We start from the raw sequence: 20,558 nt of genomic DNA, 5'->3' as shown, positions 1-20,558 counted from the left end.
TCAGCTGCAGAGAGAGCGTCTCGACTGTTGCAGGGCCTGAAGCAGGTGAGATGCTAATGAAAAAGAGGCACAGGGCTTATTGGTTTTTAAAGACTGCTTCCTTCATTGTGTTTTAACTTCAGTTTTAAAGGATTTCACGGCTCTCTCGTGCACTGCCTGTGTGTGCCTCTGTCTCTCTCTGGCGCTGCCTCTGTGTGTGTTCGTGGCTCTCTCGCGCGCGCGCTGCCTCTGTGTGTGCCTCTGTCTCTCTGGCACTGCCTGTGTGTGCGCGGCTCTCTCTCTCTCGCGCTGCCTGTATGTGCCTCTGTCTCTCTCTGGCGCTGCCTCCGTGTGAACCAAGGTTCCACTGAGGTTGACTAATGAAAAGTCAACGTGGCTCAGAGCTGCAAGTGGACTGTGGCACAGACAAACAGAAATGACGGCATGTTTTCCAAGGTGTCGCGTCCGAGTTGGTGGGCGTGGCTCTGTGATTTTTTCGTCGTATCCAATGGTCTAAGAGTTGGTGGGCATGGCTCCTTCCTGCGTGCGCCATTGGCGTCTTACTTGTCGGCGGTTTAGTGAATCCACGCCCCTTCCGGCGTGCTTTCCATGGGCGGCTACTTGTCTCCCGGCTTAGTGAATTATATATATAGATTATTGCCAGCCTTGGAAGTTAGAACTAGCCTTTTAATTAATGAATAAAAATGATTTCCATCTATAACAGAATTCCAAATTGACTCACCACTGGTTTAAAACTATGTAGTACAACTGCCATTAATGTCTACTTAACCAAACAAACATTTTATTGGCAGACAGAATGAGTCCTAAAGTAAATAACTACTGTAAATATGATTCAGTAACCTGCAATACTCAAAATGATTAAATATTTGTTTACTAATGGAAGCCCTTCAAGAAACATATTAGGAACTAGTGCCACTGAGCAACTGGTTTATTTATAAGCATTAATTGGTCACTGATTAAGTTCCTTCAAGATCAGAGGAATCTCATTTCTACTTTCTTTCAGCTCTTGTAGTATCACTGTGGAAAGGCACCTGCTGGAGACTTTAGCTGGCCTAAAGACCTAATGGTTTTCAGTTTATTCTTAGATTCATTAGCCACAGCTGACATTTTTCTAACTAAATGACTGGCACATTATAGTATATGCAGTTGATGAAATGAATCTCTAGCTTCTTAAAAGTTAAAGGCATACTGTATATAGGGCAAAAGTAAGAAGCATACGGCACTGCAGTTACATACAATGTTTTGGATTAAAGACATCCTGTATGCTTTTTATTCAGTAAGCAATTTGCATTAGAGTCATACCTAGCCACTTTCACATAGAAATAGAGTGGGTACCAGAAAGCAGCTTTTATTATTAAGAACACATGTTTCACATCAAATAAAACTGGTATATATACATGTGCTACACACAATATTACATTGCGTTCTCAACCATAAAGCGCAATACACACACATTTCTGTCAGGTAACTACTTTGTGAGCCGTGGGAACTTTGGCACTTGTCTGGTTTATATGGAGAAAATAGTCAGATAAGTAAAAACTACCATTACTCAATAAATATTACATTTTAAATTTATTTCTATTCAATTTATAGCCATTTGCTATTATTAACGCACTGAACAGAAAAAAAATTACCTTTACATTTAAATGAAAAAATCAACAATTCTGTGACACATTCAAAAGTTATTATTCAAGCATAAAAAGGTACAAACAGCTCACTTGTAAATACAATTATCTGCTTATCTTAACCAGCAGTTACTGAAACCAAGCTTAAAATACTTTCACTTACAGAAGCTTCCTCTTTTCTCTAAAGAAAAAATTTCTTCAAAGGCACATTAAACCCTCTTTTGTTCATGTTCCGTTTTCAACTGTTTTCAATATAGATAAGAATCTGGGCTCCTTGGAAGAAGCAAATTTAATTTCATTAAGTAACAGTACAGTTGTATTCTATATTTGTGATGATTGATGAATGTGACTTAACACTCTTTGAAAATACTTGAATATGAACACATGATAACCTTATCAAAAACAAAGTGAGAGTATTATAACAAAAATGGTCTAATTCTTCCTCTTAAGGACAAAACTGATGTTTGAATGCCACATCTGACATAAATATTTTAATTAAACGAACAACTAGAGTGGCTGAAATACCAAATCTATAGTAGGAACTGGTCGGGCATTGCTTTGAACCAATGTCTTAGTAGCTCAGCACCACAGACGTTGTAAAATAGCAACTATTAAACAATATTAACATTAAAATTGAAATTCCCCAGTGTCAGAAATCCCCAACCTTTACTTCCTTTTCTTTTTCAGACAAAAGACTGTTTAGAAGCATTAGTACTAATGCATTTCCTGTTTTCAGACTGAAATGCTGAATTTTAGTGAAATCTGTAGTCTCAAATTAAATAGTCTCACTTATACTTTAAAATATATAAATACTAATGATTCAATAACAAATGAAATTTTGGAATTGGAGTGTAATTTTATCCAAGTTTCGCTTTAGGTGGGTGTTTTTTTTCCCAGATTAAAGCTCTGTGAGCTCTAATTTACAAAATTTCAAAATGCAATGTGTTAAAAAAATAAACAAAACAAAAACAGATTGTTTATTGTCTTCAAGTCTATGCCACTTGCTGACGAACAGGTATATTACACATTATTGCTAGAACTGACATTTATTTGACTATAACATCTAACTAATCTAACTATAATCTTCATGTTTGCTAGCATGTCAGCACTAGTGTTACAGGTTGACATTATTTCAAGGTATACTACTGTGATAGACTACACAGGTTGTCTGGAATTCCGGTCGGGGTGGATGGTTCTTTACCTGGCTGAAAGGCCTTAATAACCGAAGGAGAAGGATGGATGAGTATCCCGACCAATTCGTTACTGGTAATTTTCCAGGTTGGGAGGCCATTATAATGGGGGGATGGAGGAAGACTGGCTCTCAGGGCCATATGTGTGTCCAGTACGCTGGGTGGCAGCATCCCTCTGGTATGGCTCTTCGTTGGACACCTACAGGGCTGTATGGGAGTTGTAGTGTAAGTAGGCAGGCCTGTTGGTGTCCTAGGGTGTGACTAGGTGGAGCTGCTGCTGGAGGTAGTCTCTCCTGTCATGGAGAGGTTTTGCCTTACCCAGAAGTGCTTCCTATGTGCTATGTAGTAGGAGTAGTGAAAGTGACAATACAAGAAGAAAATTGTATTTGGTGTTTGATTGAGATAAAAGCCTTTGTAAAGGTATTTTGTTAAATAAAATACTTTATATGAACCAAAACGTGCGTCTACAAGGCTATGTTTGTGGTGTGTGAGGAACACTAGTGGTCACACTATATAGCAGTTATGATCCTATATGTCACTACTGGTTGACATTGCAAACAACTTAACTACATATGGGTTGGACATTTAAATTATAAAAGAGTAATCTAACAATCTTGTAACTCGAAATTAATATCTTTCTCTACTCTTGTAGTCAGGTATTACTCTGTTTGTTAAAAATTTAGCAATATAGACTGATTTCTGCTTCTTTTAATTCTGAATATCTTCCTTGTCATTTCTTGGAGTCTCACAATCTGTTTAGTCCCCTATACCAAGAAAGCCTGAAAGAACAACTGAACCTACTGGAATGGCATGCCTAACTGCTGTAACTGAATTCCTCCTTGTTGCATCTTGCTTTATTGCACCATACCTGCCCAAAAGCCACTGTAGTCTTTCTTTATAGGCTTTCTTTTTTAAAGTCTGTGCAGTTCAAAACACAAGCAACTGATTCTTAATTGCTACTTGTGAAAATTTAGCACAATGATTTGCTTTAGTCTACCACGAAGAATATAACCCTGCATATACAGTAACTGCAGCCTAATCCCACTATTCAATATGTTTTTAAATTGTGGTATTACACAATTAGGCTTGGCATATATTTCAAATGTTTTACTTTCTTGCAACCAGGAACGTTTTGCATATTGGTACTTTTATTACTGTTGTGATCAACACAGAAACAACAGCTATCAGTTGAACTTAACAGATAACATTTACATTTAGTGTATAACGTCATAACATGTAATCCACAGGCAAAAAGAATAAAAAAACCAATAAAATCAAAGCTGCATTACAAAATAAATCTGGCACAAAATTAAATGATTTAATAAAAGCAGAACATGTTTTGTAGAAATACTAATAATAATCTAACAACTGGTCTCTCAAAAAATGTATATACTCTCTACAGATGTTCTGACAAAGAAAGAAAACATAGGACAGTAAGCAGAACCATTTAAAATAAAAGATAAAACTGAAAGAAAAGAAACCTCAAATGATTATTTAATTAACAAACTCAAAAAATACAAAAAATAGATACACACTTAACCCAGCCACAGGGGATGCACAAACCAGTGTGTTTCTTTGTGCCGGTCCCAACCCTGGGTAAATGGGGAGGGTTATGTCAGGAAGGGCATCCGCTAAAAATTTTGCCAGATCAACATGCGGACAACAATACAGATTTCCACAGCGGATCAGTCAAGTCCTGGGTTAACAACGACCGCCACCAGTACTTTTAGCCAAATTTTAGGTGGAAATTAGGCTACTGTTGGCCGAAGAAGGAGAAGAAGGGGGAGGCGTGTTCGGAGGAAAGAAGAGAAAAGGAAGGTGAAGAGAGTGGAACTGAGGGTAGGAACTTTGAATGTTGGCGGTATGACTGGTAAGGGGAGATAGTTAGCCAATATGATGGAGAGAAGGAAGGCTGATGTATTGTGCATGCAAGAGATTAAATGGAAGGGGAGTAAGGCTAGGTGGATTTGAGGTGGATTCAAATTGTTCTATCATGGTATGGATGGGAGGAATAAAGGGGTAGGGGTTATTCTGAAGGAACAGTATATCAAGAGTGTATTGGAGGTGAAAAGAGTGTCAGACAGAGGAATGATTATGAAGCTGGAAATTGGAGCTATGATAAGGAATGTTGTTAGTGCATATGTCCCGCAAGTTGGGTGTACGATGGATGAAAAGAAGATTTCTGGAGTGAGTTGGAGGAAGTAATGGACAGTGTATCTAAGTGACAAAAATTGGTGATTGGAGCGGATTTCAATGGACATGTTGGTGAAGGAAACAGAGGAGACCAGGAGGTGATGGGTAGGTATGGTGTCAAGGAGAGAAATGAAGAAGGTCAGATGACAGTGGATTTTGCCAAAAGGATGGGCATGGCTGTGGTGAATACGCATTTTAAGAATAGGGAGGAACATAAGGTGATGTACAAGAGTGAAGCAAAATGCACACAGGTAGATTATATGCTATGCAGAAGAGTCAATCTGAAGGAGTTTAAAGACTGCAAAGTGGTGGTAGGGGAAAGTGTAGTTAAAACAGCATAGGATGGTGGTCTGTAGGATGACATTGGAGATCAAGAAGAGGAGGAGAGTGAGGGCAGAGCCAAGGATCAAATGATGGAAGTTGAAAAAGGAAGACTGCAAGGTTGAGTTTAGGGAGGAGGGAAGACAGGCACTGGGTGGCAGTGAAGAGTTACCAGACAGCTGGGCAACTACACCAGAATTTGTAAGGGTGACATCTGGACAGAGGAAGGATTAAAAGGAAACCTGGTGGTGGAATGGGGAAGTACAGGAGAGTATACAAAGGAAGACGATGGCGAAAAAGAAGTGGGATAGTCAGAGGGATGCAGAAAGTAGACAAGAGTACCAGGAGATAAGGTGCAAGGAGAAGAGAGAGGTGGCGAAGGATAAAGAAAAGGCATATAATGAGTTGTACGAGATGTTGGACACTAAGTAGGGAGAAAGGACCTGTACCAATTGGCTAGACAGAGGGACCAAGTTGGGAAAGATGTGCAGCAGGTTAGGGTGATAAAGGATAAAGATGAAAACATGCTCACAAGTGAGGAAGGTGTGTTGAGTAGATGGAAAGAGTACTTTGAGAGGCTGATGAATGAAGAGAATGAGAAAGAGAAAGAAGGTTGGATGATGTGGAGATAGTGAATCAGGAAGTGCAACAGATTAGCAAGGAAGAAGTAAGGACAGCTATGAAGAAGATGAAGAATGGAAAGACTGTTGGACCAGATGACATACATGTAGAAGCATGGAGGTGTTCAGGAGTTTTTAACCATATTGTTCAATGGAACCTTGGAAAGTGAGAGGATGCCTGAGGAGTGGAGAAGAAGTTTACTGGTACCTATTTTAAAGAACAAGGGGGATGTGCAGAGCTGAAGTAACCACAGGGGGATAACATTAATGAGCCACAGCATGAAGTTATGGGAAAGAGTAGTGGAAGCAAGGTTAAGAAAGGAGGTGATGATTAGTGAGCAGCAGTATGGTTTCATGCCAAGAAAGAGCACCACAGATGCAATGTTTGCTCTGAGGTTGTTGATGGAGAAGTATAGAGAAGGCCAGAAGGATTTACATTGCGTCTTTGTGGACCTGGAAAAAGCATATGACATGGAGTCTCGAGAGGAGTTGTGGTATTGTATGAGGAAGTCAGGAGTGGCAGAGAAGTATGCAAGAGTTGTACAGGATATGTACGAAGGAAGTATGGCAGTGGTGAAATCTGCTGTAGGAGTGACAGATGCTCTGAGCCCTTTCTTATTTGCAATGGTGATGGACAGATTGACAGATGAGATTAGACGGTACCAATGGATTGTGACGTTTGCGGATGACATTGTGATCTGAAGTGAGAGTAGGGAGCAGGTTGAGGAGACCCTGGAGAGGTGGAGATATGCTCTAGAGAGGAGAGGAATGAAGGTCAGTATGAATAAGACAGAATACATGTGTGTGAATGAGACGTAGGTCAGTGGAATGGTGAGGATGCAGGGAGTAGAGTTGGCAAAGGTGGAGGAGTTTAAATACTTGGGATCAACACTACAGAGTAATGGGGATTGTGGAAGAGAGGTGAAAAAGAGAGTGCTGGCAGGGTGTAATGGGTGGAAAAGAGTGTCAGGAGTAATTATTGTTACTATTATACAATACAAAACATAAATTTGATTTGAGTCTGTAACAGCCGGTGTAAATATATGGTACTTGTAAAGGTTACTTGTATGGTTACTTGTAAAGCACACACTGAAAGCATTTAATTGCTTTTTCAATAAATACATTTAATTGCTTTTTTGTTCTTTACAATAAAAGCTGCTCTTTAATTGCTTTTTGGGTGGATCAAGCAGCAAATAAAATGCAGCCCTGCCATTTTTATTTGTACATGTGGAAGTGAGGCATTGCAAGTAGTAATTCAAAATAATCTCACAATGCATGAAAGGAACAATTCACAAGTGAATATTGAGAAAAGAATGCAATTTAATCGATGCTAGTTCACTGTGTCACAATAACCTACTAGCAAAAATATGCATTATAATTCACAAGCCAAAACATGAGCCATTTATAGGACTTCGACAGTATACAAGATTTATTAATTTTTATCTTTTATTGAATTTACTAAAACCATGTAACGTTCCATACAATTAAGTCAAACTTAACAAAACAAAATTCAATTCAACCCCTACCCATGAGAAAGAGAGGAAAGTCAATAGCCAGAGTAAAACTTTGAGAGTAGTAAAGAGGGAATGAAGTCTTTCTCTCCAATATAAATGCTTATTCTAAAATGTTATTGATTAGATCCTGACAGGTTTTCAAAAAGTTTTGAGCAGATCCTCTAAGTGAGAATATCATTTATATAACATGAGTTACCCACTGACTTAAAAAAGATGGGCTTGGATTCTTCCTGTTGAGCAAGATAAGTCTATGTGCTACTAGTGACGTAAATAAAGGCAATTACAGTTTGTTTGTCCTCCTCTTTAAGCTCACCTGGGAGTACACCAAGCACAGCTATTAATGGATTAGGAGTGATTGTGACACCAAGGCTGTCTGATAGGCATTTAAATTTTTTTGTCCAGAATGATGTTATTTTGGTACAGGCCCAAAACATGTGGCCTAGTGAGGCTGGAGCTTGACTGAAACATTTGCAGGTTGGATGTTGCCCTGGACACAATTGAGACAATTTTAAATGAGATAAATGTGCTCGATAAAAGATTTTATGTTTAATAATTGAGTGTTTTGCACATAGGAAGTTAGAGTGAATTCTGTGCATGGCTGCCTTCCACTCCTTTTCTGAAATGTGTGAGAGATCCTTTTTCCACTGTACTCTGGGATCTTTAAAAGGAAGGGACTTTAAAATGGTTTTATATATTATAGAAATGCTGTCTGAATCTTTAAGACAGATCAATATTATGTCTGGAACAGAAATAGAAGGGAGGTTAAGAAAATTGGGTAAATTTCCTTTAGAACAGCAGATAGTGGAAAAATTGTGTTGATGGGAAGCAAAATCTGAAGTGTAATTGTTCATAGGATGCAAAGAAATTATTTATATACAAATCTCTAAATGATTTAATCACATACATTTTCCAAACATTAAAAACTGTTAACCACCTTTTTCCACCATCTCAAACTTATCATGTAGAGGTGCCACAAATAAAATAATCTCTAACTTGAAGTGCTTCCTACATTGATTCCATATTCTGAATGAATGAAGGACAATTGGGATGTTAGTATATTGACAATACCTTCTATTTACTGGAGTACTGCAGGATTTCATTTCTATTGCGGACCAAGCAAGTGTTTGTTCAACTATTTGTGTCAATGTCCAGATTTTTATAGCTTGTATATTTGCCACCCAGTAATAAAACTGAAAATTAGGTACAGCCATGGCACCTTCTGATTTAGGTCGTTTTAGGGTCACTCTCTGGATGTGTGGATATTTCAAATTCCAAATAAATTAAGCTATGATTGAATCTAATTTCTTATAAAACTATTTGTTAATGTATGCGGGGATGTTTTGAAATAGAAACAGAAGCTTAGGGAGGATATTCATCTTGATCGTATTAATTCTCCCTGCCTAAAGTAAGATGGGAGGTAGACCATCTATTCATGTCTTGTTTAAGTCATCGCACGCAGACAGCAAAATTTTGTTGAAAACGAGCTTTATATTTACTTGTGATGTTTACACCTAGGTATTTAAACTGGTCTTTATTTATAAAACGGAAGGACTCCAATCTAATACAGTTTGATAGAGAATTCACTGGAAAAAGCACACTTTGGTTCAATTTAATTTTTAGTCCAGATATTGTTTGAAACTCTGCTAGTTCGGTTAGGGTTGCAGGCACAGAATTTTTTGGAGCCTATATATATATAGAACCATATCATCTGTAAAGTCAAATGAAAAAGTTTGGGATCCCCTCTCAGCCTGCATAATAATCTAATCTACTTTCACCAAAAAAAGATAACAGTGGTATGTCTTTCATTTCCTAGATATTCCAACAAGACAATGACTCAAAACACAGTTTGAAATCTACAAAGGCATTCATGCATAGGGAGAAGTACAATGTTCTGGAATGGCCGTCACAGTCCCCTGACTTGAATATCATCAAAAATCTATGGGATGATTTGAAGCAGGCAGTCCATGCTCGGCAGCCATCAAATTTAACTGAACTGGAGAGATTCTGTATGGAAGAATGGCCAAAAATACCTCCATCCAGAATCCAGACATTCATCAAAGGCTACAGGAGGCGTCTAGAGGCTGTTATATTTGCAAAAGGAGGCTCAATTAAGTATTGATGAAATATCTCTGTTGGGGTGCCCAAATTTATGCACCAGTCTAATTTTGTTATGATGCATATTTTCTGTTAATCCAATAAATTTAATGTCACTGCTGAAATACTACTGTTTCCATAACGCATGTCATATATTAAAAGGAAGTTGCTACTTTGAAAGCTCAGCCAATGATAAAAAAAAAAATCCAAAGAATTAACTCACTTTTTCATATAGTGAAATTTGTGTATATAGTGATATTTTCTGTTCAAGTCCTACTTTGATAATCCTCTTTATCTCAGATGCATTTTGAAAGTGAACAGCCAATGGTTCAATGGTAATTGCAAAAAGTAGTGGTGACAGGGGGCATCCTAGTCTAGTACCACATTCTAGTATGAAGTAGTCTGAAATAATGCTGTTAATACAAACTGAAGGTTCTGAACTGGTATACAGTAGTTTAATCCATCCACAAATGTTTGGGCCAAACCTAATTTTGGGCAATGTAGTGAATAGGTTGTCCAATTCAATCATATCAAAAACTAGGCATCGAAGAGTGGAAGTGTCTACCTTCAATAAATCCAGTTTGGTCTTATGATATTACTGAAGGGAGCACTTTCTCAATCCTTCTAGATAGAACATTGGAGAGTATCTTGACATCATTATTCAGAAGTGAGATTGGTCTGTATGATGCACATTGTATTAAGTCCTTATTTTTCTTAGGAATAACAGTAATTAATGCTTGGTGAAACGTTTGAGGTAGAATTTTACTGCCTCTAGCTTCTATAAATGTTGCTAATAAAAGGGGAACTAACTTAATTGAATTTTTTTTACAAAATTCTGCAGGGTAGCCATCAGGACCAGGGGCTTCATGTATAAACGGTGCGTACACACACAAATGTTGCGTACGCCTGTTTCCACGCTCACATTGCGATGTATAAAAACTAAACTTGGCATAAAGCCATGCACATTTTCACACCAGCTCAATCCCTAGCGTACACACGTTCTCCGCTCGGTTTTGCAAACTGGCGGCACCCAGCGTCAAAGCAGTGCTATTGTTCCAGTGTGGTTTTCCTTTCATTTTTAGATCCACATCTCTGACTTTATCAAATATACTGAAATTAACTGCATATCGTTAATTAGTTTAAGGCATCCGATTGTAATCAACCCGTAACCATATAAAGGTGCAGAGAATGGCCAAACTATTCCAAATACTATAGCTGCTTTAGCGTTGTTAATCTCACTGCACCACTCGGAGTATTTATCCCACTGTATCTGAGTGTGGAATCACAGCTCTACAACAGCTGATCAGAAAGAGAATTAACGGGATACAGCATCAAGCACACACTGCCTCAGCCATGCGCACAGTTTATATGAAATTCTCCCATACAGCAAACACTTCAGAGCCTTTCCTGTAGGAACCTCGCGGTTCAGAAACAGTTTTATCCCAAAAACTATAAAGGCACTCAATCAGTCCATCAAGTGCTCTTGGTAGAACTGTTTGTACTTATGTACAATTACCTCATTGTAAACTTGCGATACACTTATAATATTGCACAACCTGAGCCACTTTATAAAGCACCTATTTACATATGATGACAACTAGCTTCTAAGTCGATTTAGATTTCCAAGCGCTATCTTCTTGGAGCTCGATATCATTTTTAAGATGAAATGCAGCAAAGTATGTATATTACATTATACAGAAAAGTTTTAGCATAATTTAAATAATCTATATTGTTAATAATTAAACATGATGTGAGGACACGGTGGACAGCAGTAGCGACGAACTGGCACCCAGTTCAGGGGTTGTTCCTGCCTCGCGCTGTATGCTTGCTGGGGCTGGCGCGACCATGGATGGATAAATGGATAGAATAATTAAACATGTACTTCGAAGATATTTCAATGTTCCTTAAAAGTTTTGAAGAATCATCGTTCTCAGCTTACAGATAGCTTTACATTTATTACAGAGCTGATTGTGTGGCGATTAATTACTTGGAGAAAGAAAAGTAAGGATGGGAATTGGGGGTTAGTACGTTTGAAAGAGACAGTACTTCTGTAATAAATTATTTCATCGAAGGCTGGAACAATCTCTGGACGGGGGACCAGTTTGTCACTATCACCGCATGACCGTGTTCCCATGATTAATACATGCTTTAATTCCTATCATCATGAAAATGACATCAAGTATACATCTTCGTATTTAAATTGTTCAGCAAGCTGTAATATCATGAATGTAATGTATTCTGTATTGTGTTGGAGGAAGAGAAAGCCCTTTAAGAAGCATGTAGTGATTCACACACATAGAGCACATAGAAGAACACATACAAAACAAAGCATTTATTGTGTATGACAGCCAGCTGAGGCCTGGGAGGTGGAAGGACCAGGAGAGGACCAATTCCTCCCCCGGGACACGAGGGCAGCCACCCTGGTTCACATGTGGGCCATACATTCGGAGCTGGGAAGCTCCACCAGATTGGGGCACGTTGCCACCACCAGGGTCTGCCCAGACGTTCCTAGAGATGTGGTCTGCAGCACTTCCGCCACAACAGGGAATGCTGCTAGGCCAGGAGGCAAATACACCCGCTGTGCTTCTGGATGCTTAGGCAGCACTTCTGCTACCCCTGGAAGTGCTGCAGGAAGATCGTCAAGAAGTACCTGGAGCACATCCGTGTACTTTATAAGAGAGCCGCCTCACTCCAGTCGAGGAGCCAGAGTTGGGAGGGAGTGTGACGGAGCTTACAAGAGAGGAGTGGAGGTGGCTAGAAAACACTAAGAGAAGGAAGGACTGTGAGTGACTAGTGCACTGTATTTGATAATTAAAAATTAAACGTGTGTGTTTTGGACATAAGTTGTCTTGGTGTCTGTCCGTGTCGAGACTGGTTCCCACATGTGCTACTTTAGTTACAATGGGATGTGAGAAACTAGTGAATTAAACAATTTTAACATGAAGTTTATGACATTCTACTTTAATGACAAAATAAGCTATGTGATTAAAGTGGAAATTTCAAGATTAAAGTTGACATTTTGAGCTTTTTTCCCCCACTGTGTCCCTATTTTTTTTTCTTTTCTCTGTACCCTAATAAGCTTCCATATGACAATTAGACGGTGGGCTAAGACTCACTGCGACTTTGATATTTGGCAACTTTTTTAATTTGGGCACTGTGCGACTTTGCAAACTTGAGCTTTCGAGTATCTCCGACGCTCTATATCACTCGATCTTTCTTTTGTTGTTTATACCACTGTTTAAATCAACAAATAGTATGTTTTTCCTTGCCTCCACTTGGTATTTGCTGATATTCTTCTATTTTTCCCGGTGCTTTTGCCATTGTCTTTTCACAGAAGGCTAAACTTAAGGGCTATTTATATTGATTTGCATGTTTAAAGAGGCATAATTCTGGGAGGAGACGGGGTAGGACAGCAGGTGTGTGCACGTGTGTTACTTTTCAAGCTGACTGGGATTTATGGAGAGGAAGAACATGGAAGTTGGTGTACGCACAGCTTTATGCATCTGGACTTTTTTGTGCGTACACACATTTCCGCTTTTGTCTGTATGCCATGTTTTAGTATGAATTCTAGCCACGGTGTTATGCATGAGGCCCCTGGTGCTTTCCCGCTCTGAAGTGAGCTTATAGTATCAAGTAATTCTGATAGTGTCAGAGGTTTATTCAATTCTTCTGCACTGAGAAAATCCAGCTGTGGTATCCATAATGTATCAAAAAACACATTACATTGTGTTTTATTCCTTCTACTCACCAGTGCATCATTACTACTCAAGAATAATTGATTATTTCGTTATATATAACAATTTCTTGCCTACAATTAAATCTTGCAATTACAACGCTATTGTTATTTCTGACCATGCCCCTCTGATCTTGGAGCTAAAATCATTATGCCCCACATACTCATCTCGTAGATGGTGTCTCAACCTACTTTTATTAGCAGATGAGAACTATACAAAATTTATATCAAAACAAATCAGTTTTTTTCTAGAGACAAATACATCCTCAGAGGTCTCTGCAGGAATACTCTGGGAAACCCTGAAGGTCATCTTAAGAGGACAGATTATCTCATATCTTTCCCACAGAAATAAATTACAAACCAAGAAGGTATCAGAGCTAACCAGCGAAATTACTAGAATAGATCAAGAACATGCCAGGTGTCCAAGTGAGGCTCTTCAAAGGAAAAGGTGGGCTCTGCATTTAGAGCTCAACCTCTTAACAACTAAAAGAAACTGAACAAGTCATTTTTAAATCAAGAGTACATTACAATGAACATGGAGAGAAAGCTAATAAGCTCTTAGCTCAACAAATCCACAAGCAAGACGTTCGCAATGCAATCCCAGCAATCACCAACACAAACGGAGACAAAATCATAGACCATAAAAATATAATGCACACATTTAGAGACTACTATAAATCCTTATATTCTACTGAGTTTAAAGAAGACAACACACAATCCAATGTATTCCTGGATGCATTACAGATACCACAAATAGATACTCTTAGCGCAGAGGAATTGGATAAACCTTTGGCACTATCAGAATTACTAGATGCTATAATGTCACTTAAGAGTGGGAAAGCAGCAGGCCCTGATGGCTACCCTGTCGATTTGTATAAGAAATTCTCCACTCAGCTAGCTCCCCTTTTATTAGCAACATTTACAGAAGCTAGAGACAATCAAATTCCACCTCAAACTTTTCGCCAAGAATTTATCACCGTCTTTCCTAAACAAAGTAAGGACTTATTACAATGTGCATCATACAGACCAATTTCACTTCTGAATAATGATGATAAGATACTCTGCAAAGTCCTAGCTAGAAGGATGGAGAAAGTGCTGCCTTCGGTAATATCACAAGATCAAACTGGATTTATTAAAGGCTGACACTTAGCTTCCAATCTTTGTTGCCTGTTTAATTTAACATATTCACCCGCAAAGTCAAACACCCCAGAGATATTATTATCGTAGGATGCAGGAAAAGAATTTGATATGATTGAATGGAACTACCTTTTCACTACATTAGAGAAATTTGGGTTTGGCCCGAACATTTGTGCATGGATCAAACAAGCTTCAGTTTGTATTAACAACATTAATTCAGACTACTTTAAACTAGAACATGGTACCAGACAAGGATGCCCCTTGTCACCACTACTTTTTGCTATCGCCATTGAGCCACTGTCAGTTCACTGTCGAAATGCTTATCAGATAAAGGGGATTATCAGAGAAGGACTTGAACAAAAAATTTCTATATATGCAGATGATATGGTACTGTATATATCAGACCCACAAAACACTGTGCCTGCAGTCCTAACAGCACTTACAGAGTTTTCAAAGATTTCTGGAATTAATTTGAATAAAAGTGTTCTCTTCTCAGTGAATCCTCAAGCATACAATATTAGATTGGACACCTTCCCTTTTATCATTGCAGATCAGTTTAAATACCTAGGGGTAAACATCACAAGTAAACATAAAGCTCTTTATCAACAAAATTTCGCCAGCTGTATGGAGAAAATTAAGCAAGACTTGCATAGATGGTTAACCCTTCATCTCACTCTAGCTGGAAGAATTTAACATTGTTAAGATGAATATTCTTCCTAAGCTTCTCTTTTTATTTCAAAACATTCCAATATACATCAATAAATAATTTTTTAAGCAATTAGATTCAACCGGCAGAAGGTGGCATGGCTCTACCTAACTTTTAGTTTTATTACTGGGCAGCAAACATACAAGCTATAAAAACCTGGACATGGACACAAATAGATGAACATATACAGGCTTGGTCCGCAATAGAAATAAAATCCTGCAGTATTTTCCCTGCTTTGTGCCCCTATAAATGCAAGTTATCACCAATATACTAACAACCCAATTGTGCTTCACTCACTCAGAATATGGAAACAATGTAGGAAGCATTTTAAGATAGAGAAGATTTTATCTGTTGGCACCTCTGCACGAGAACCACCTTTTTCAACCCTTGCAAACATATGCATTTTTTAATATCTGGAAAACATTTGGGATTAAATCACTTAGAGATCTGTACATAGACAATGTCTTTGCATCCTACGAACAATTACATTCCAAATTTAACTTTCCAACAACACATTTCTTTCACTATCTTCAAATTAGAAACTTTGTTAAACAGAACCTGCCCGATTTTCCTCATCTCCCACTTTCCTCTTTGCTGGAAAAAATATTGCTCAGTTTCGAGGCATTTCTGCAATATATAAAATCATTTTACAGTCCCACCCTTTCAAAGATCCAAGAGGACAATGGGAAAGGATCTCTCACTCAACATATCAGAAAAGGAGTGGAAGATAGCAATGCAGAGGATTCACTCGAACTCCATATGTGCAAAGCATACAATTATTCAACTCAAAATGATATATCGACCACATCTGTCTCGTTTAAAATTGTCCAAAATGTTTCCAGGGACAAGATCCAACCTGCGAATGCTGCAATCAGGTTCCAGCCTCACTGAGTCACATGTTTTGGGCCTGCACCAAATTAACATCATTCTGCACCAAAATCTTTAAATGCTTTTCAGACAGCCTTGGTGTCACAATCCCTCCTACCCCATTAACAGCTGTGTTTGGTGTACTTCCAGATGGGCTTACAGTGGAGAAGGACAAACAAACTGTAATTGTCTTCACTACACTATTGGCACGTAGACTTATCTTGCTAAAATGGAAGAATTCTAACTCACATATTTTAAATCAGTGGGTAACTGATGTTATACGTCATCTGAAATTGGAAAAAATCTAATTTTTACTTACAAAACTTTTGTAAAACCTGGCAGGATCTAATCAATAACATTTTAGAATAAGCATTTAAATTGAGAAAGCAGATTCTCTCCCCTCTTTTTATTCTATGTACTTCTATTCATTTATCTATTTATTTATTTTAACTAGATTAAAGTTTTACTGTGTTGGCCTAGCTCTCTTTCTCATGGGTGGGGGATGATTTGTTAGAACCTAGTTTTGTTAAACTTGATTTGCTTGTATGGAATGTTATTTGATTTGTAATTAAATCAATAAAATGCTTAAAAAATAGCTTGCTCTCTACCTCCAACCCCAGTCTTTTGTGAAACCCCCCGCCCCCCCAGTCTGCCCGCTGCCGTAAGACTAGACCACACTTCACAAAGTCCCTGTCCTCTGACATGCCTAGAGACAGAGTACGTCCAGAACAAAACAAGCCTCCAAGCAACGGTTTAGAAGGAATAGAGCAGAGATATCTATGGGCAATACAGTCCAAAAACTAAATCCTGAAAAGGCCTGAAAGAATAAACACAGGGTATAATGTTAAACAGTACATGGAGAAGCAGATAATGTATGATATTACAATCCTAATACAATAAACCAAGGGGTGTGATTTTAAACAGTGTAAAAAAAGTATACATATATACATACACACATGCACAAATTATATATATATATATATATATATATATATATATATATATATATATATATATATATATATATATGTGTGTGTGTGTGTGTGTATCATTTTTGTTTAGCTCTTTTTCAAATTTCATCCAGAAAACTAAAAATGCAGAACTTGCTTTGAATATCCGCGCTCAATTTAGCAGGATATAAGAAGGTGTATCTGACTGTTGCTTTCCGAAACCAACAAAAGGAACAAAAAAATCAAAATACAGTAACAAAACAGATATCAGTAGGATATTCAAGATTACCAGATGAAACAAGCAAAGTAGTAAGTGTGATACTTTTAGTTAAATAACAAGGATAGCTATAACTTGCAAAAAATATGGACAATTAAAAGGTCAGAGCAAAATGTGTTTTCAGTCAAGATTTAATCAATAAGACAGATACATCCTAAGGAACAGACTTCGAAAAAAATTGCCTCAACAAATATCAGCTACAGTGTTAAATGAGGATTTATTTAGGCACTACATAATTATCTGTTTTGGTCTTTACACTTCTAATTCCAACTTTAACTGATAAAGCTGCTCTTGTTTGAAGAGCAGATGACCTTCATTGAAAATTTTCATTGCAGATGGAGATTTTCCTGCTGTGATGCTAGTGCTAAATCTCACAGTTGATTTTGATGTAATTGACCAAGCAATGCTTCTGAAATGTTTAACGAATTAAACTATTTAATTCTGTCTTACAGTATTACAAGCTGAATAAAATAGCAATTATTGATGGTAAAGCCAGTTCCTTGAAACTTCTTTCTTCTGTCCTACCTCTATCTTCTGTATTTTGTCTACTTCTTTTTTTTATATCTCTGTATTTAAGAACTGAGTTCCTTGATTTACCAACATGGACGCATGATGCACACCTTTGCTGATGATATATAAAAATCATTCCCAAAATATGGAAGCAGCAGGGAGGTCAGCTTCATATGCAATTTTTTTATTTGTTATAAAATATACAAATTGAAAACAGCACTTTTAAACATGTGCAGTAATACAGTGGAAGTTCTCATTAACTAATGTTACTAACTAATGGTACATGAACTAATGGTCATTAACTAATTCATTGTTTTTATTACTGAAAGTAATTCATCAACCCTTGAGCAGTGGTGGTTTGTAATGCAGGGCACTGAGGTGCCACCCCACCTACAAATATTTTAAAATCTCTACTTAAATTAATTAGGTAATGGGAAATAATAATGAAATAAATTTACTTGCACAACATGCCTGTTGTCAGTGCATGTCAATATCCATTAAAAAGTGATTAGGACTTGTATTTGTTTAATTTCTTTGTGAATACCAGCCCTTTAATTGGATCCTTTCAGATTTTTCCCAGGCACTCCCACATTTATTGGCAGCAATACATATTGTTTTAGGTTTTTTAATCTAATGTGATTGGACAATCATCAACGCACTGTTTCAAATACACACCTAACATTAACGTAACTACAGATGAGCGGGTGTGATTTTACAGAGATGGTAACTTGAAGTGGAACTTCAGAGGTCAAAGAAACTTTGGTTATTTCTTTAATGAAATACTCCTTCATAAATCATTCACTTGGAGAAAAAAAAAGAAGATAAAGGGGCTTGCATCAGACAAACCAGACTTAATTCAGCAGCAGGCAAGTGATCAAGGGCAAGCTTACATATATACTTTTTCTGCTCTTGTTATGACCAACAGAGTTGGCTAACTGAATGAGGTGTAACTAATGACTTTCTTTGCTTTTTCAGTTTAGTGTTTCAAACTTCAAAGTATTGCAGAAATCGGGTACAAGACCTAAAACATCTTTCTGAAAAATGCAAGTGGCATGAAAGTAGCCGCAGTCGTCTACAGCTGTGTTTTTCAACCAGTGTGCTGCGGCACAGTGGTGCATCATAAGAGCTACACAGGTGTGCTATGGAAATAATGCTGTAGCACATGTAGGTCTGAATCTAAGAAGGACAAACGCCGCAGGTGGTCAAGTCTTGTCTGAGCAGGACAGGTCTACCCTGGAGAAGCCGGCATAAAAGCAGCTTGTGATCACTATTTTGTGGACACAGGACTTCAGATGTGTCTCCAGACTACTTACAGTCCATCTGCCCTGGGTGTGTGATTGCCAATGAGCCTCACAGTTAGTGCTGGGCGGTATACCGGTAAATACCGAAAACCGTTTTTTATTTTTTTTATGATATGGATTTTTCTTATACCGCAACACCGGTTTAAATTGCCTAAACGACGTTCGGAACATGGCGCAGCGGGAAACTGTTCAAGTGGGGACCTTTTTCACTGCTACACCGCTAAACACAGATTTGTTGCACTAGGGCTCTTTTTCACTGCTACACCACCAAATAGTGGGCGGTAGCATAGGTATGCCGCTAGGTGAAAATGGACAGAGAGCCGAAAAAAAGCAGTCACGTCTGTCGCCTGGAGATGCTTTAGTTTTAAAAGGTCAGATGTGTAAATACTGTTTCTATACTACTGGAAAATACTGCAAGCCAAGTTGTACTTGTTTTATTTGTTTTCAATACAGTGTAATGTACCTGAGTACTGTGTAATAGTGTGACGACATTTCCACTTTAATCTTGACGCTTATGACGAGAATAAAGTCGACATGTTGACTTTATTCTCGTAATTTGTCATTAAAGTAGAACATCGTAAACTAAACTTCATCATAAAATGAATATTTAATTTACTAGATTTTCTCAAACCCCGTCATAAATTATATAGCATTAAATGCTTTGTGTTAAGTGATTCGTTCAGAGATGGGCGCAACTCTGAATGGATGGCATAATTAAACATATATAACGAAGATATTTTTAAAGTTCTGAACACTCCATGGGCTAAGTTTATAACTAGTTTTAATTTCACAAAGACGTTTATCGTTTGGTGATTGGTTATGTGGTGAAAGAAAAAGGAAGGATAGGAACTGGGGTTTTGGTAGCCTACGTCAGATAGAGACAGCATGCATGCAATAAAGATAGCCCGCTCAGAAGAACATGCATTGAATTATGTGTTCGTGTCTCCGACCAGCAGATCACAAACCCAACATTTACACAATATTTAAGTTAAACCTGTGTGATAGCTATTCATACATCTAGTTTTTTGGAGCCTCGTCACACCTGCCATAAAGTTCTATACACTGAACATACACCTGGGGACCCCTTTCTGCGAGGGAGCAGCACTACCGCCTTACTACCATGCATGTGTAATACCTGCTTTAATGCATTTTATCATGAAAATGATATCAAGAATTTATCTTAGCATTCTAAACTTTCAGAAAGCAGGAATATCATGAAGTGAATGGATTCTGTATGGTGATCGCTGTCTTCTCTTAGTGCAGAGGAAGTCAGTTTAAGAAGCATAGTGATTAACCACTGGGTCGGGGAACGTAACACAAAGCATTTAATGTGCTGCATTAATTTATGACGGGGTAAATTAAGTAATTGATTAAACATTGACTTTAGGAAGAATTTTAGTTTACGACATTCTACTTTAATTATGAAGTAAACTATGAGAATAAAGTGGAAATGTCGACTTTAATCTCAACATAAACGGCAAGAATAAAGTGGAAATGTCGACTTTAATCTCGACATAAAC

The 20,558-nt window shown here is 37.8% G+C and overlaps 2 protein-coding genes and 1 long non-coding RNA gene across 17 annotated transcripts in view; 2 read left to right on the top strand and 1 right to left on the bottom strand.

Moving 5' to 3' along the window:
• caska (calcium/calmodulin-dependent serine protein kinase a) overlaps positions 1 to 20,558 on the bottom strand; it is a 664,459-nt gene that overhangs the window by 303,897 nt on the left and 340,004 nt on the right. The gene's annotated exons all lie outside the window — the stretch shown is intronic.
• LOC127527422 (uncharacterized) overlaps positions 5,687 to 20,558 on the top strand; it is a 370,860-nt gene continuing 355,988 nt past the window's right edge. The window contains exon 1 of the long non-coding RNA XR_007934739.1: positions 5,687 to 5,745. This is a non-coding gene — a long non-coding RNA (uncharacterized LOC127527422). The remainder of the gene's footprint in view (positions 5,746 to 20,558) is intronic.
• Positions 17,218 to 20,558, top strand: part of LOC114650250 (probable G-protein coupled receptor 82) — a 48,384-nt gene continuing 45,043 nt past the window's right edge. Inside the window, exon 1 of the mRNA XM_051926132.1 lies at positions 17,218 to 17,259. The gene's annotated coding sequence lies outside the window, so the exon portion shown is untranslated. The remainder of the gene's footprint in view (positions 17,260 to 20,558) is intronic.

The sequence above is a fragment of the Erpetoichthys calabaricus genome, chromosome 4 (genome assembly GCF_900747795.2).
Source record: "Erpetoichthys calabaricus chromosome 4, fErpCal1.3, whole genome shotgun sequence".
NCBI classification, from domain to species: domain Eukaryota; kingdom Metazoa; phylum Chordata; class Cladistia; order Polypteriformes; family Polypteridae; genus Erpetoichthys; species Erpetoichthys calabaricus.
The sequence above is the reverse complement of the archived record's forward strand: the minus strand, read 5'-3'. Positions and strand labels throughout refer to the sequence as shown.